Raw genomic sequence first — 16,054 nt, 5'->3', positions numbered from 1 at the left:
TAGCTTCCCTGACTCATGGCACTAATGTACACTTTGTTGAGCTGTTCTGGTGTCATGATCAACCACACCTTGATGGAGCTGTGAGGCGAATCAACGTGGGGTTAGGAATGGCTCTGAGGACAGCCAACTTTGCTCATGTTTCTCTGGTGCCCATTGGGATTATTCAACAGATGGGGTTTCACTAGGCATGGCCTACACCTAAACAGGAATGGGAAGGGAAGATTGGTACAGCTGACTCATGAAAGTATAGGGGGTGGATCTCGGGCCACACGTGGTCAAATACCTGTTTCATAGGTAGGAAAAGTAGGTCTTTTTTAGGGTAAATCCAGACAACAGGTTCCCCAGCCTAAAGAGTATCTCCAGCACTTTACAAAATTCTGAAACAGTCACTTACAAGACAGATTTTAACACTTCAAATAACACATATACCATATGTCACAAAGAAAAACAAACCATTGGAAAGAGTAACATGGGTCATTTCACAGACTTAACAATCCTCCATCAAAACATGCAATCAATAAAAAATAAAATACAACCATTAGAAGCTGAGCTCCAATCTTTGAACTGCACAGTAGTTTGTATTACTGAGCACTGGTGTAGAGACACAGAAATCCAACATGTAGTATTATCATTGTATGAAAAGGCAAACTCTTATTGCAGAACTACTTCAAGGGGTGGAGGATCATGTATTTATATCAGAAAAGGACTACAGTTCAAATCAAGACATGACCTCAGTACTGTAAGTGAAATATCAGATATTCAATTAACAAGGCTTGATATCACCAAGAAATTAATCATTTTGTGTGTGTATAGATCTCCCAGCGGTAGTGTGGACACTTTTTTTCAATAAGTTAACAGAAGTTCTAGATAAAGTCTCAAGTACAAAAGTCAACATAATTCTGTGTGGGGACATTAACATCAACTAACATCATAACTGAATCCAGCAGCACCTTCATAAACATCCTTCAAAGTTTTGGCATGTCCCTATTGGTCAGTAGTGCAACAAGGGTTACCACAATGACCTCATCAGTAATTGACCATGACACCATAAATATGGACAGGGAAAAATGTGATGTAGCTGTAAAAGATCTCAGACTATCAGACCATCTATGTCAAATAACAACAGTAAAGTCAGGCATCGAATCATTCCTTAAACTACAAGCCTACAAACGACATCTATCAGAAATAAAAATAAAAGATTTTTCAAAAGAACTAGAAAAAAAAAGCTGGGATGATGTGTACAAGGAAACGAACATGAATATGAAATTCTCTAAATTCTCCACATTGTTTAAATTGAACTTTGAAAAGGCATTTCCAAAAGTATGCATGTCTGTATCAACATCTTACAAAAACAGATGGATAACAGCAGGTATTAAGAAGTCTTCCCAAACACTTAAACACCTCAGTTCCATGCAAAAGATTCACAATGATCCAGAATTCTTAAATTTCTATCATGGATACAAAAAGATCTATAGGAAGGTGCTGATTGCAGCAAAAATTCATTTAATGACAAAGTAATATATAATACAGAGAATAGAAACAAAGCACTCTGGTACGTTATAAAAAAGGAAGAGGCAAACAAATGCAGAATAACATACTGATACAGGAGGAGGATAAAGTAATAAATTATCCACAGCACTTAGCAAACTATGTAAATGAGCATTTTTCAAGTATTGCAGAGAAGTTACAGCAAAAATTCCCCCAAACAAATATAACACCTGTAAATAATGTTGCACTAAATACAATGATGTTACTTCCAATCACAGAGAATGAAGTCAGTAAAACAATTCTAAAACTAAAAAATAAAAAGTCAGTAAGCTTAGATGAAGTACCAATGTGTGCACTGAAACAATGCATATGGATTATATAAGGCTCCTTAACAAATATAATAAATGAATCCTTCATATCAGGGACATTTCCAGAGGAGTTAAAACAGGCAAGAGTTGTGTAAGAAAGGTAATACAGAAGACATAGAAAATTACTGGCCCATTTACCTGAATAAATACAATCTCTTAAGTGAATCACAGTTTGGTTTCCAAAGTGGCAAAAATACAGTCAGCCGTAGTAGAATTCACAAAAGTTGTGCTTGGTGCTCTTGATAAAGATTAGTGTTTGGCAGGCATATTTTTGGATCTTTCTAAGGCATTTGATACAGTTGACCACAAGATTCTATGAAATAAATTAGAAGCATTAGGAATAAGAGGGGTAACTAATGACTGGTTTCGATCATACCTAACAGATAGGGTACAAAGAGTAAAGATAACACATACTTCAAATAGCTCTAAACATTTAGTAAAACACTTATTAGAACCAAAATACATTGATATAGGGGTTCTGCAAGGTAGCATATTAGGACCAATACTGTTCCTGATATACATCAATGACTTTCCCAGTAGCGTTACTCATGGTGAAAAGAAATCCTTACTGTGAAAGTAAATGAAACTCTCAAGGAAGTTTATGATTGGTCAATAAGGAATAAAGTGACATTGAACATAAAGATAACTAATGCCATGAATTTCAGTTTGAAGAGGAAAAATGACAATGTTAAATTAAATGTAGATGGCACCTCTATAGACTGTGTAACAAATGTAAAATTTCTAGGAATGAATATTGATCCTCAGTGGAAGTGGTGTGAACACACAAAGGTACTTGCAAACAGAATGTCATCAGCATATTACGCCCGTAGCATCTTATCATCAGTGTGTAACATGCAGTGTCTTTTAGTTACATAATTTTCATATGTACACTCAATTCTTAGCTATGGCATTCTTTTTTTGGGGAACAAATGCACAAAATATGAACATAGTTTTCAAAATCCAGAAAAGAGCCATAAGAATAATAGCCACAAGTACTAGTTGAGCTCATTGTAAAGATCTGTTCAGAACACTGGGGATTTTAACTGCTCCATGTGAATACATTTACCAGTTAGTTGTACACATCAAGAATAACATTGGTAATTACTGCACAAACTGCTCTGTCCATGACCATGCAACAAGATATAGACTCGACTTACATTTACCAAGAAAAAATAAACATAAAACTCAAAACAGCATTTTATAGCAAGGAATAAAACTGTACAATAAATTACCAAAAGAGATTAAAGAAATTGCAAAAATTCACTTACTTAAAAAGGCAGCTAAGAAGTACCTGTTAAGCAATGCAACAATAACAGAGAAGGAAAGTTGCCACTCACCATATAGCAGAGATGCTGAGTCGCTATAGGAAAGTTTGTGTGTGTGTGTGTGTGTGTGTTGTATACAATGAGTAAATCTAATGACTGTCTCTAACTACAAGTCTGTAATTATGTGTGTATGAATTAGCTTTAAATTGATCTGAATTTGTAAATAATTTGACATGTCCTACATCCTTGTAAAAAGGGGTCTACAGATATGCTCCAGCAGGATCAAAATAACCTTCAAACCATTCACTCTGAGTCCAGGAAACTAGATGCATCCAAACGTTGTCAAAATAGGGCCTGGCTACCAGCAGTAGACTTACAAACAACTCAAGATATCAGCTGTATAGAAGAGCCCTTAAGAAGACAATCTGAACCCTCATCTTTACTGCCTAGTGTTAGCAAAAATAGTTTTCTGTTCTTACATATTAATATACAGTCTTTAAGAAAGAAGTTGGAAGAATTGCAGTACTGGTTAGAAACTTCCAACTGTGGTATACTTAGTGTAAATGAGCACTGGCTATATTCATCAGAAATTGATCTCAATATTCCATTTGGTTACTCCTTAGCCAGTAGTTACTGCAGATCAACAATTGGACATGGGGGTGTTGCAATATATATTAAGAATAGTCTAAATCTACAATACTTTACTATTGATGTCACAGACCTGTGTATAGACACCATATTTGAGGCTGCAGTTGTACATATACCTAAACATAATATTATTGTTGCATCTGTATATCGCACACCATCTTCTAGTGAATATGAATTTATGGTAAGTTTAAAAAAACTGTTAGTCTTACTAACTAAGCCTAAATATAAATACCAAAGAATCTTAATTTTTGGTGATATTAATATGGATATCAGGGTACAGAGTCATATCATATTGGAATTCTTGGATAGCCTAAGAGCTTTTGATTGCTATTGTCTAAATGATAAGCCTACAAGATATAATGCATGCTTAGACAACATAATAAGTAATATCTATGAAAATAATGTTGAAATTGGAGTAGTGAAGTCAGGCCTAGCTGACCATGATGGCCTATGGATTACAGTTCCAGTCAGCATTCCAGATGAACAACACAAAACTGTTAGACCTATGAATGAATGCAACATAAGAGAGTTTAGAACCAGATTAAGGTCAGTTAACTGGAATGACATCTTATACAAAGATATGTGTGTGAATAACACAAGCAAATTATTTATAGAGGAAATTGCAAGAATATTTGATGAGTGTTGTCCCAGATTAGTAAAAAGACAGAATAATAACCGAGCTCATAAACCACAGAGACTAAATAATTGGTTTACGCCATACCTCAACAGCATCAGGATTATGCTTCTTATGTTTAAGGACAGATCTCATAACAGCAACGAGTACAAAGAGATGTACATTAGAATAAGAAAAATGTATAGATCTGAAATAAGTTTGGCAAAATGTAGGGCGAATGATAACTATATTCTTAAATCCAGAAACAGCTGTAAAGCTGCCTGGGAAGTAATTAAAAGTGAAATAAATAGACCAACAACTCAAGTAGCTATACCCATAGCCCCAGATATCTTAAACTCACACTTTGTTAACTTCAGTTTACAACAAGATTTGTCTCCCCTCAACGCCATGCTTGATGCTAAAACTCTTTTAGGTTCAAATAAGTATGTAGTCCATAAATTCTGCTGGGCAACAGTAACTGAAAATGATGTTAGCAAAGCAATAGGCAAACTAAGTAGTTTCAGAGCAGAGGACTTCTATGGTCTGTCAAACTTTGTCATAAAGAAGATATCAAGTGATCTTCTGCCCCCTCTAACCACTCTCATTAATCATATGTTACAGCAAGGGATTTTCCCCAACTGTTTGAAAATAGCAGTAACTATTCCCATATTTAAGAAAGGAGATAAATCAAATCCAAGTAACTATCGCCCTATCTCATTAATCCCAATAATATCTAAAATAATCGAAGACTGTGTTCACCAACAAATGAATCACTATTTTGAGAGGAATAATTTGTTAAGTAACTCACAGTATGGATTCAGGTCTAAACTATCCACAGTTAAAGCAGTTGAAAATATTGTTAGTGATATATATGATGGCTTTGAAAATAAATTAATCTCATGTGCTAGTCTCCTAGACCTGAGTAAAGCATTTGACACTGTATCTCATAGTACTTTGATCATGAAATTAAGACACTACGGCATGGAAGAAGACACCCTGAAATTATTAGAATCCTACTTAAGCAACAGAGTACAATTTGTTAGTGTAAATGGGCAGCTGTCAAACCCACAAACAATAAAAAGAGGTGTGCCACAGGGCTCCATACTTGGGCCCTTCCTGTTTGTAGTGTATGTTAATGATATGCCACAGTATTTACCCTGTAAAACAGTCCTCTATGCAGACGATACAACTTTTATCAATTCAGGACAGACTCTTGAATCTGTACGAGAAAAAAATAATATAATATTTGAAAAATCAGTTCATTGGTTTAGTGCAAACTCCCTATTCATAAATGAAACAAAAACTGAGGAAATATTCTTTAATTTTAAGGTATCAAACAAAGAAAATAAGTCCGTTAAACTGCTAGGAATGATGATTGACCAGAAACTTAGCTGGGATAAACATATCACATACGTCTGTTCTAAACTTGCACGTGCTATGTTCCTACTTTATAAGCTTAGGAGTAATGTCAGCCAAAACTTACTGCTGCATTCATATTTTGCTTATATCCACCCCCATCTTTCTTATGGTATTCTGCTTTGGGGAAATTCTCCCAGTTCAATATCGATTTTCAGATGGCAAAAAAAAAGCTCTTCGATGTGTAGTGGGTTTATCTCCCAGGGATACATGCAGGGAACATTTCAAAAAACATAACATCATGACAGTTCCTTGTTTGTACATCTATTATTGCTTACTACACATAAAAGAAAACATAGCTCAATATCCCCTTAGGTCGTCTGTCCACACCCACAATACAAGACGAAACCACACAATTGATCTGCCATACTCTAGACTGTCTAAGGTACATAATAGTTATAAATATGTAGGCCTCGAACTGTTTAATATGCTCCCAAAAATTGTACAAACAGTATCTAAAAGTAAATTTAAGACAACATTGGGTCAATGGCTCAAAGGTAAAGCATTTTACTCATTTGATGAATTTAAAGATTGTAATATGGAAGATTTGCTGTTTTAACATAGAGAAAGGTACCTCTGTCTGTAGTAGGACCTAAATTTGTATCAATAGCTTAGGATAATGACATAGTGTTATCAACATGTATATGATAATGTCATAGTGTCATCAACATGAATACTCCCTGCTTAATATAAATCTGTCTAATGCTTTCCTTTTCATTGTAAAATTAATAATATATAAAATTCCAAATGTGTGCTATTGTACTACACTAAATTTCACATGATTTATATATACATTGTTATGAGAATATAACCATCTCTATACTGTAATTGAACTTATTGACGAAGCCCATTGTATAAGAAAATACTGAACGGCTAATAAAGATTCTTATTCTTATTCTTATTCTTACTACTACTACTACTATTGGGCCACAAACTTATTTTCCAAAACAATAAATTTATTTTCTAATACATCGACTTTTTCATTCACACTTTTTAATTCCTCTGACAGCCCATCTTTTAGTTCCAAAACCTGATTACTAAGTAGGTCTATTTGTTATTGTACCCTATCCATTTTATCATTGTTTTCACTCAGTTTTGGCAGAATCAACTGCATAATGTCAGTTCTAACTTTCACTTTGCTTTCTACTATTTCACTTGGTTTAAACACGTCTTAACTGGGTCCTACAACTTTCACATCTACATCACTACCCTCACTCTATTCATTTTCCTAGCAGTCACATGAGTTCTGCCCCACCCCCCCAAATATATATATAAGATGATGTAACTTATTATGTCTGTAGTACTTGTACTAGTATGATAATTTTGTTGTGACAATTCCTACATCATGTAAATGATTTACAGGACGATAATAAAATGAAAAATGAATGAAAATGATAGACACACAAATGTCTATCAACATGCCAACACTTTTGTTTGATAAGTTACATCATCTTTGTTTTTAGATATATTTTTCCCACGTGGAATGTTTCCCTCTATTACCAAATGAAAGCATTGGTATGTTGATAGACACACAAATAAACACAAACACACACACAAAATTCAAGCTTTTGCAACCCACAGTTGCTTCATCAGGAAAGAGGGAAGGAGAGGGAAAGATGAAAGGATGTGGGTTTTAAGGGGGAGGGTAAGGAATCATTCCAATCCCGGGAGCGGAAAGACTTACCTTAGGGGGAAAACAAAGATGATGTGACTTACCAAACGAAAGCGCTGGCAGGTCGATAGACACACAAACATATACACAAAATTCAAGCTTTCGCAACCAATGGTTGCTTCATCAGGAAAGAGGGAAGGAGAGGGAAAGACGAAAGGATGTGGGTTCTAAGGGAGAGGGTAAGGAGTCATTCGAATCCCGGGAGCGTAAAGACTTACCCTAGGGGGGAAAAAGGACAGGTATACACTCGCATACACACCCATATCCATCTGCACATACACAGACACAAGCAGACATTTGTAAAGGTAAAGAGCTTGGGCAGAGATGTCAGTCGATGTGGAAGTACAGAGGCAAAGATGTTGTGGAAAGACAGGTGAGGTATGAGCGGCGGCAACTTGAAATTAGCGGAGGTTGAGGCCTGGAGGATAATGAGGAGAGAGGATATACTGAAGGGCAAGTTCCCATCTCCAGAGTTCTGACAGGTTGGTGTTAGTGGGAAGTATCCAGATAACCCAGATGGTGTAACACTGTGCCAAGATGTGCTGGCCGTGCACCAAGGCATGTTTAGCCACAGGGTTATCCTCATTACCAACAAACACTGTCTGCCTGCAGCTGTCATAATGGAGGTACTGTTGCTTGTTGGTGGGTTTGATGTGGACGGATGTGTGACAGCTGCCACCCATTCCACATCAAACGGTCTCTTCCCTACAGCCAAGGTCTTTGTGGCAAACGAATCTGCTCCAGTCCTGAATCCCTGAACCATTACACCAACAACCTGAAAACAGCTTTCGCATCCCGCAACTACCCTCCCGACCTGGTACAGAAGCAAATAACCAGAGCCACTTCCTCATCCCCTCAAACCCAGAACCTCCCACAGAAGAACCACAAAAGTGCCCCACTTGTGACAGGATACTTTCCGGGACTGGATCAGACTCTGAATGCGGCTCTCCAGCAGGGATACGACTTCCTCAAATCCTGCCCTGAAATGAGATCCATCCTTCATGAAATCCTCCCCACTCCACCAAGAGTGTCTTTCCGCTGTCCACCTAACCTTCGTAACCTCTTAGTTCATCCCTATGAAATCCCCAAACCACCTTCCCTACCCTCTGGCTCCTACCCTTGCAACCGCCCCCGGTGTAAAACCTGTCCCATGCACCCTCCCACCACCACCTACTCCAGTCCTGTAACCCGGAAGGTGTACACGATCAAAGGCAGAGCAACGTGTGAAAGCACCCACATGATTTACCAACTGACTTGCCTACACTGTGAAGCTTTCTATGTGGGAATGACCAGCAACAAACTGTCCATTCGCATGAATGGACACAGGCAGACAGTGTTTGTTGGTAATGAGTATCACCCTGTGGCTAAACATGCCTTGGTGCATGGCCAGCATATCTTGGCACAGTGTTACACCGTCCGGGTTATCTGGATACTTCCCACTAACACCAACCTGTCAGAACTCCGGAGATGGGAACTTGCCCTTCAGTATATCCTCTCTTCTCATTATCCACCAGGCCTCAACCTCTCCTAATTTCAAGTTGCCGCCACTCATACCTCACCTGTCTTTCCACAACATCTTTGCCTCTGTACTTCCGCCTCGACTGACATCTCTGCCCAAACTCTTTGCCTTTACAAATGTCTGCTTGTGTCTATGTATGTGCGGATGGATATGGGTGTGTGTGCGAGTGTATACCTGTCCTTTTTTCCCCTCTAAGGTAAGTCTTTCCGCTCCCGCGATTGGAATGACTCCTTACCCTCTCCCTTAAAACCCACATCCTTTCGTCTTTCCCTCTCCTTCCCTCTTTCCTGATGAAGCAACCATTGGTTGCGAAAGCTTGAATTTTGTTTGTATGTTTGTGTTTGTTTGTGTGTCTATCGACCTGCCAGCACTTTCGTTCGGCAAGTAACATCATCTTTGTTCATATCTTTTATGATGTCCTTCATCATTGTTGATATTATCTCATCACTGTTGATCTGACTTTGTTGGACAGTCCTCTGGTCTTCTTTCTTTCTTTGATTGGTTGGAGTTCACACATCACTGTTCTTTCTTCTTCTGCAACAGACAAACTTCATTATCAGTCAGCAATCCCTGCTGAGCCTCCATTTGTAATCTTACCCTCCCACACATGACCATTAAATTCCTCTTAGTCTATTCATAATTTTCAAGAGGCATAATCTTATTGTTGTTGGCTCCAGGTCTTGTTGTGTCTAGGGTACATTCTTGAGGCTGTAATTTTGATAATGTTGTAGGTTCTTGTTGAACTAAATAACTGATTAAGATTTGCCTATTGCTATAAATATCTTTTTACTTTACCCCAGTCTTCGAAATCGCATCAGCTTCACAATTCCCTCATTCAAAAAACCAATAATTAGAAAAAAGTCTGCTTCCATGACGCATGCTCACCACTCCCCCTAACATTCTGTGGCACACACAACATTCCAAAGAGTTTACAAAGCAAAAGAGTTTACAAACTTTCTTGACACAAAATGAATGTTTATTAATTTATATCATTATTTTATAGTTGAATCCAGAAATAAGTTTAATAATTAGCATTAGATTGTGCAAATACGAGGGTAATCCCAAAAGTAACGTCTCCTATTTTTTTATAAGTGCAGAGCTCTGTTTATGTGGCAGTTGGTCACACTGTTACGAAGAGTGCTTCATGTGCTGTGTGTAAACATGCACATGCCATGCTAAGGTGCTCAGTCTTGGCTTGGCAGCCGTTGAGAATGGAGCTCCCATTGGATGTTACCACCAAGTGCAAATTGCATGCAGTTATTCGGTTTTTGAATGCAAAGGGCACTGCGCTGAATGAAATCCATCACCAATTGATGGAATTGTATGATGAGTCATGCATGGATGTCAAAAATGCTCGTTTAGTGGTGTAGAGAGTTTGCAGCTGGTCGGACCAAAATTTACGACGAACAATGGAGCGGGAGATCATCAATTTCTGAGGAGACAGTGTTGAAGGTTGAGCAAGCATGCGTGAAGATTGACGGATCACCCGGGATGATCACTGCACGTTGGTTCCGGAGGTTTCCCGAAGCACTGCTCACAGAAGTTTAACGAAAACATTGAACTATCGGAAGGTGTTGGCAAGATTGGTGACACGCATGCAGACTGAAGACGACATGTAGCAATGAGCTGATGCTTCCTGCACATTTCTTCACGGCTTTGCAGCTGAACAGGACTACTTTCTGGACTTAATTGTTGCGGGTGATGAGAACATTTGGCCGGAAAGCGATTCAGCTCCGATGACGAGGTGAAAGAAGAGGCTCATAACTTTCTGAACAGCATGGCAGTGAGTTTGTATGACATAGGTGTACAAAAACTGCCACAGCGTCTACAAAAATTCGTCAACGGAAATGGTGATTACGTCGAAAAATAGCTAAATGTTCGAGCTGTAAATTGATGTAAACCATTGTAGAAATAAACAGGTCTATGTACTTATAAAAACTAGGGTACCTTACTTTTGAGATTACTATCATAATAAAATGAATTTTAAGTATGCCAGAAATTTTGTAATTCAGTTATTTTGAAAAGAAGAGTAATTTTAACTGTACATACAGAGTACTAAGAAATTAATTTCTTTTTACATATTTTAGCCTGAAATATAACACATTGCATACAAAATGATATGAAGTTCATTCAGTTAGATATAATTTTAACTTATACAAGAATTGATAGTATGAATGGTATTGGTTATTTCTATAAAAAAAAAGAGTAATGGTAGAGGAGGGTGACCCATTATAATGCTCTAATAGCTAGAATGCCAGTTTTGTTTCTCCTTATTTCTCCTTATGATGACATCCTCCTGAGCTTTCCCCACCCAGAGATCTGAATTGGAGACTATTTACCTCCAGAATATTTTACCAAACAGGGTGCCATCATAATTTAACCAATAGTAGAGCTTCATGCCCTTGGGAAAAATTACAGCTATAGTCTCCCACTGCTTTCAGCCATTCACATGCTGTTTTCATTTGTGTTACATAGCCAGATCAGTCAGTAATCCAGACTGTTGCCCCTCTTTGGGAATCACATTTTTGTCTGGCCTCTCAACAGATCCCCCCCCCCCCTCTACCCCAAATTGTGGTTGCACCTATGGCACAGTTATCTGTATCGCTATAGCATGCAAGCTATCCCACCAATGGAAGGTCCATGGTTTATGGGGGTGGGGGTTAACCAACTAGCATTTGCTATTAAAAGTGTTGTGATTCCCAGCAATAGCTGCTGCATGTCTTCACAGTTGGACACTGCAAATGAAATGTACAGTGGTTTGAAAAATGGAATGATGAGTGTGCCATTACAATGTGATAATGGCATTGCAGCAATAGTTTCATCCAATCCGTCAATGCAACACCCTCTGATAATGAAGCAGTTGTGTGTGCTCCACAAAGACATGAGCACTTTGCATGGTAACTCAAGGAACATACTCACAGCAGCTGGCAAGGCGCTGACCACCACCACATGTGCTGTAGTCTTAACAAATGAGTCCCAGTCTGCTGCCAGTACCACACACAGTTCAGAATGCAAGCCAAGAAATGCACCTAAACCTTGTGCATATCAAAATGATAATAGTGATCAGGTTTAAGCTTGGCTGGCTGCTGCTCCTAGAAGAAGCACCTGAATATCAACAGTTGCAGAGTTTCTGAGAGTGATTCTGCACAAAACATTGACACTTCTGCCTGTTTGCACTGACAAACAACAGCTGTTCATGATCCATCCAATGGATCAACCTTCACAGCCAGTGTAGGAAATGTAAATGCAAGTGAAGTACCAGCATGGTTCAGTGTCCTGATCACATAGCCACGATTGCAACAGTTGTACATCTCAGACATTTGTGTACTGCATATATACCCAATGGACTTTGCTTTAGATTTTAGTGTGTTGCCAAGTAATTGACACAACAGTCTCAACCAAAAACATGGCTTACAATAGTTAATAGCTCCACAATTCCTACTTCCAGGGAGCTGAGTGGGGTAGTGAATCTAGGTTTCAAGCAATCTTAGTGGACTTTTGTATTAACCAAGGCAATAAAACTCATCTTGGGAGCCAGCTTTTTGCATCACTATTGTGCTCACATATCTTTGCACCGGGAAATATATGTATTGGTTCTTTAAGTATTTAAAGGATTTCTGGGACAAAACTGCCAACACTTATGCCATATGCCATTGATTAAGTTAATGATGATCACTGTACAATGCTATGGAATGCACAGACAATGGAAAAGGTTTCAATTGAGTCAATCCTCTCACATCCAGCTGTATGCCAGATGCCCTTGAAGATTTAGAGCATACATATGAGTCATATGAAAGAAGTTAGCATCAATAATAGAGACCAGAATAAACATTCATGTAGAGAATAAAGTGTTAGTGGCCAAATTATGTGTGGGGACTATAGATTGTAGGCTACTCAGTTGGAGCTGTGGAACATACAAAAAATTTCCCATCACTCGCAGCTGTGTGAACTGTCTGCATATGTCTCTTAGTGGATAATCTTCAACAACTGTTGCCATTGTACGCAACAAATGCCACCATGTTTATACTATGCTCAATCTTCCTAATGCATTCAATGCTCTTTGACTCACACCTAACAGGTACATAGCAGCCAAAACAGAGACCAATGAGTTGTTCAATGCGGGAATAATCTGATGGTCAAGCAGCCCTTGAGGGTCACCCTTATATATCATCAAGAAAAAAAAGACATATATCATCAAGAAAAAAAAGACAGCACTTGGAGACTACCATGTATGAAATTCAGGCATCATTGTGGACAGTTATCTAGTGCTCAGTATCCAAGATTGCACCAATTCAGTAGCAAGAACAATGTCACCATATCTCTGTGGAAACATTGGACATTCCTAAACCCTGCCTACATTACTGGAGTACTGCAACTCTAAGTACTTGCTGTCACCCAACACTTGCACCAAATGATGTAAGCAGCATGGAGGCTATACCTTCACTTATGAGGCCTTCATTGGCATCGGATCAAGTTTCACAGGTTTCATTGCCAATTTGTAGAAGAGCTGGTTGCACTATAAATGGTGGGGTTGGGTGGGGAGGGTGGGGGGGGGGGGCAGTGGCTGTGGCTGTGTAGTGATAAAATTAGTCAGAGAACTAAAGTAAAGTGTAATCACTGAAAGAAACTAGTAACATCTGTAGTTGTGTTAATCTTTACATTTTGTTCTCTTTGCATGATCTGCTGGGTTCCTTGCAGTTGCATTGTGTTCTATTACATGTTTCTCTTTAAAGTGTTCAGAAAGTACCTTTATTTGTTTGGTATCAGTATACAAACTGTTTTTATAGCAGTTAGTGTTCACACACGAGGTAATCTCATATTTCATGAGAAATGACAGATACAGCAAAGTAAGTAACCCAATGTTTTGAAAAAATCTTTTAACTTACATTAGGGCACACTAGCACTAGTAATATTGTCAGCAGAAAAATATTCAAAAGTTCTAACTAAGAAAGAATAGGTGTAATGATAGTTGAAGATAATGCTGACAGGTTGGCAGAAGAGATGAAGATGCGCCACAGAAAACAAAAGTCAAAACACAGCCACAACAACTGGAGGCCCTATGAACACCACTGTACATGACACACAAAAAAGTGCTTTTACCTCTGGTGACATACCCAGTACACAAAGAAGTACCCTCAGCACAAAAAAAATCACAAAATAGTTCAAATTCTATTCAAATGGGTCATGTAGTACAATTCTCAAATCACAAAATCATCTTAATACATACTAATTTCTGACATTAATCAGTACAAAACATATTCTATAAGTGATCTTGCTAATCAAATCATACTTTCAGCACAAAATGTTGAGTAACACAATAAACATTCCGTAATTGTAGCTCCAACATCTAACTGCACTATGAAGTAAGCAGGGGCATCAAGTACTAGATTGTCTGTACGGCATATTTATCTGTCCGGTGGCTTTTTAATTTTCTTCACTAACACAATCTGTGATACTTCTAGCTCCATAATATAATATCCCTGTCCTATGATTCCTCATTTCTGACATTGCTGCAAAGCAACTTTTAACACAAGCAACATTTTTCATATAATTGCTGGAAGACCTATATGGTCTAGAGGCTATGATGAACCATACATTACTTTAATGATATGACTAACATATTTACAGTAATAAAATTATATGTAGTTATTGCATTGAATCACAATTCATTCACAAAATTTAGTTTGAAATTATAGTAATAGTATGAAGACTAACAATTCTACTAGTGATTTGTGCAGCCTATTACTGTTTAATCAAAAAGATGTAAACAATGTGGAAAATTGAAAATATCCAACTAAACACAATGAAAGAAAAAGGAATAGAAAATAGGAAGAATCATGGAAAGTACCCATCACAGAAGTTGTGGGCCTGTAACATACTGGATGGTTATAATGAAACTGACTGTGTTTCAAGTACTGCAGTGCAGGCTCTATTTAACTCGGGTCACTGAAATATCATAGATATTTTCATTAACTGCTGTAAACATGGAATATGCTGAAAAAATTAGTAGTTCCACATTCTGCCACATGGTGATAATACAGCACTGTAGTTAGTTAGTTTGATGTTCCATGAAACATTTTGCACAATAAATCGTAATGATGTGTCATTTCAGTCACATCAAAAGTTAATTTTTAAATATGGCTACATACTGAACATTTATAACTGGCTTTTTTAGAGTAAGCAGTCAGTGTGTGACTTGTTTCTTGTTTTGACATCAGTATCCTTTTTGTCACTTGGTGACATTTGTTCATTTCTTTTGTGAAGCAACTGTTGGTTATGAAGGTTGAAGTTTTCTGCATGAAATGCAATGGCTATTGAGAAGAAAGACCATACATTGCCAGTAAAGTTGTTTTATAAGAATGGCAGCAATAGCAGCACTGCACAACAGGAATACTGCCAACAGAAACAACTGCAATAAGATCCCATGTCAGAAATGGGCTAAAGAATATGATCAAGAAATTTGAAGAAACAAGTGAATTAAGTGGTGCAACAGCTATTGCCATGGCAGTTGTTGGTGAAGTTTGTCAAATTCTGCTGTCAATGCTTGAGCTGTGTCATGGGAATTGTCTCTCTTCTGGTCAACAATTCAAAGGATTTTGCAATGCATTTTATACTAATATCCCTACAAGATTCAGAATGTGCACCAAATTACGTTCCAAGATAGGATACGATGCCATGATTTTTGGCATACCTGGTCATGGATGACATTTTACTATGGAATACTCTTTGGATGGACTAGGTACATTTTAACTCCACACAGTGCCATGAATGTACAGAACTGTCACATATGAGGTTCTACTCCACCATATGTTTTGCATGAACATTTACTGCACTCATCTTATGTGACTGTGTTGAGCAATTTCACAAGCTACTTCATTCTTGGTCTGTTTCTCTTCAAAGAGATATCACCACATGGGGCTGATAGGTGTGCAGTGACATGTGCACATTGTAAGGACTACCTTATGAACTGATTCCAGCTTTGAAAGTATGCAACTGTGTCCACAACATGTAGGATGCAGGATGGCATCACAGCACTAGTCACTTGCCAATGAAAGATTTGCTTCA

This window comes from Schistocerca cancellata, chromosome 8 (genome assembly GCF_023864275.1).
Source record: "Schistocerca cancellata isolate TAMUIC-IGC-003103 chromosome 8, iqSchCanc2.1, whole genome shotgun sequence".
Classification (NCBI taxonomy): domain Eukaryota; kingdom Metazoa; phylum Arthropoda; class Insecta; order Orthoptera; family Acrididae; genus Schistocerca; species Schistocerca cancellata.
The sequence above is the reverse complement of the archived record's forward strand: the minus strand, read 5'-3'. Positions refer to the sequence as shown.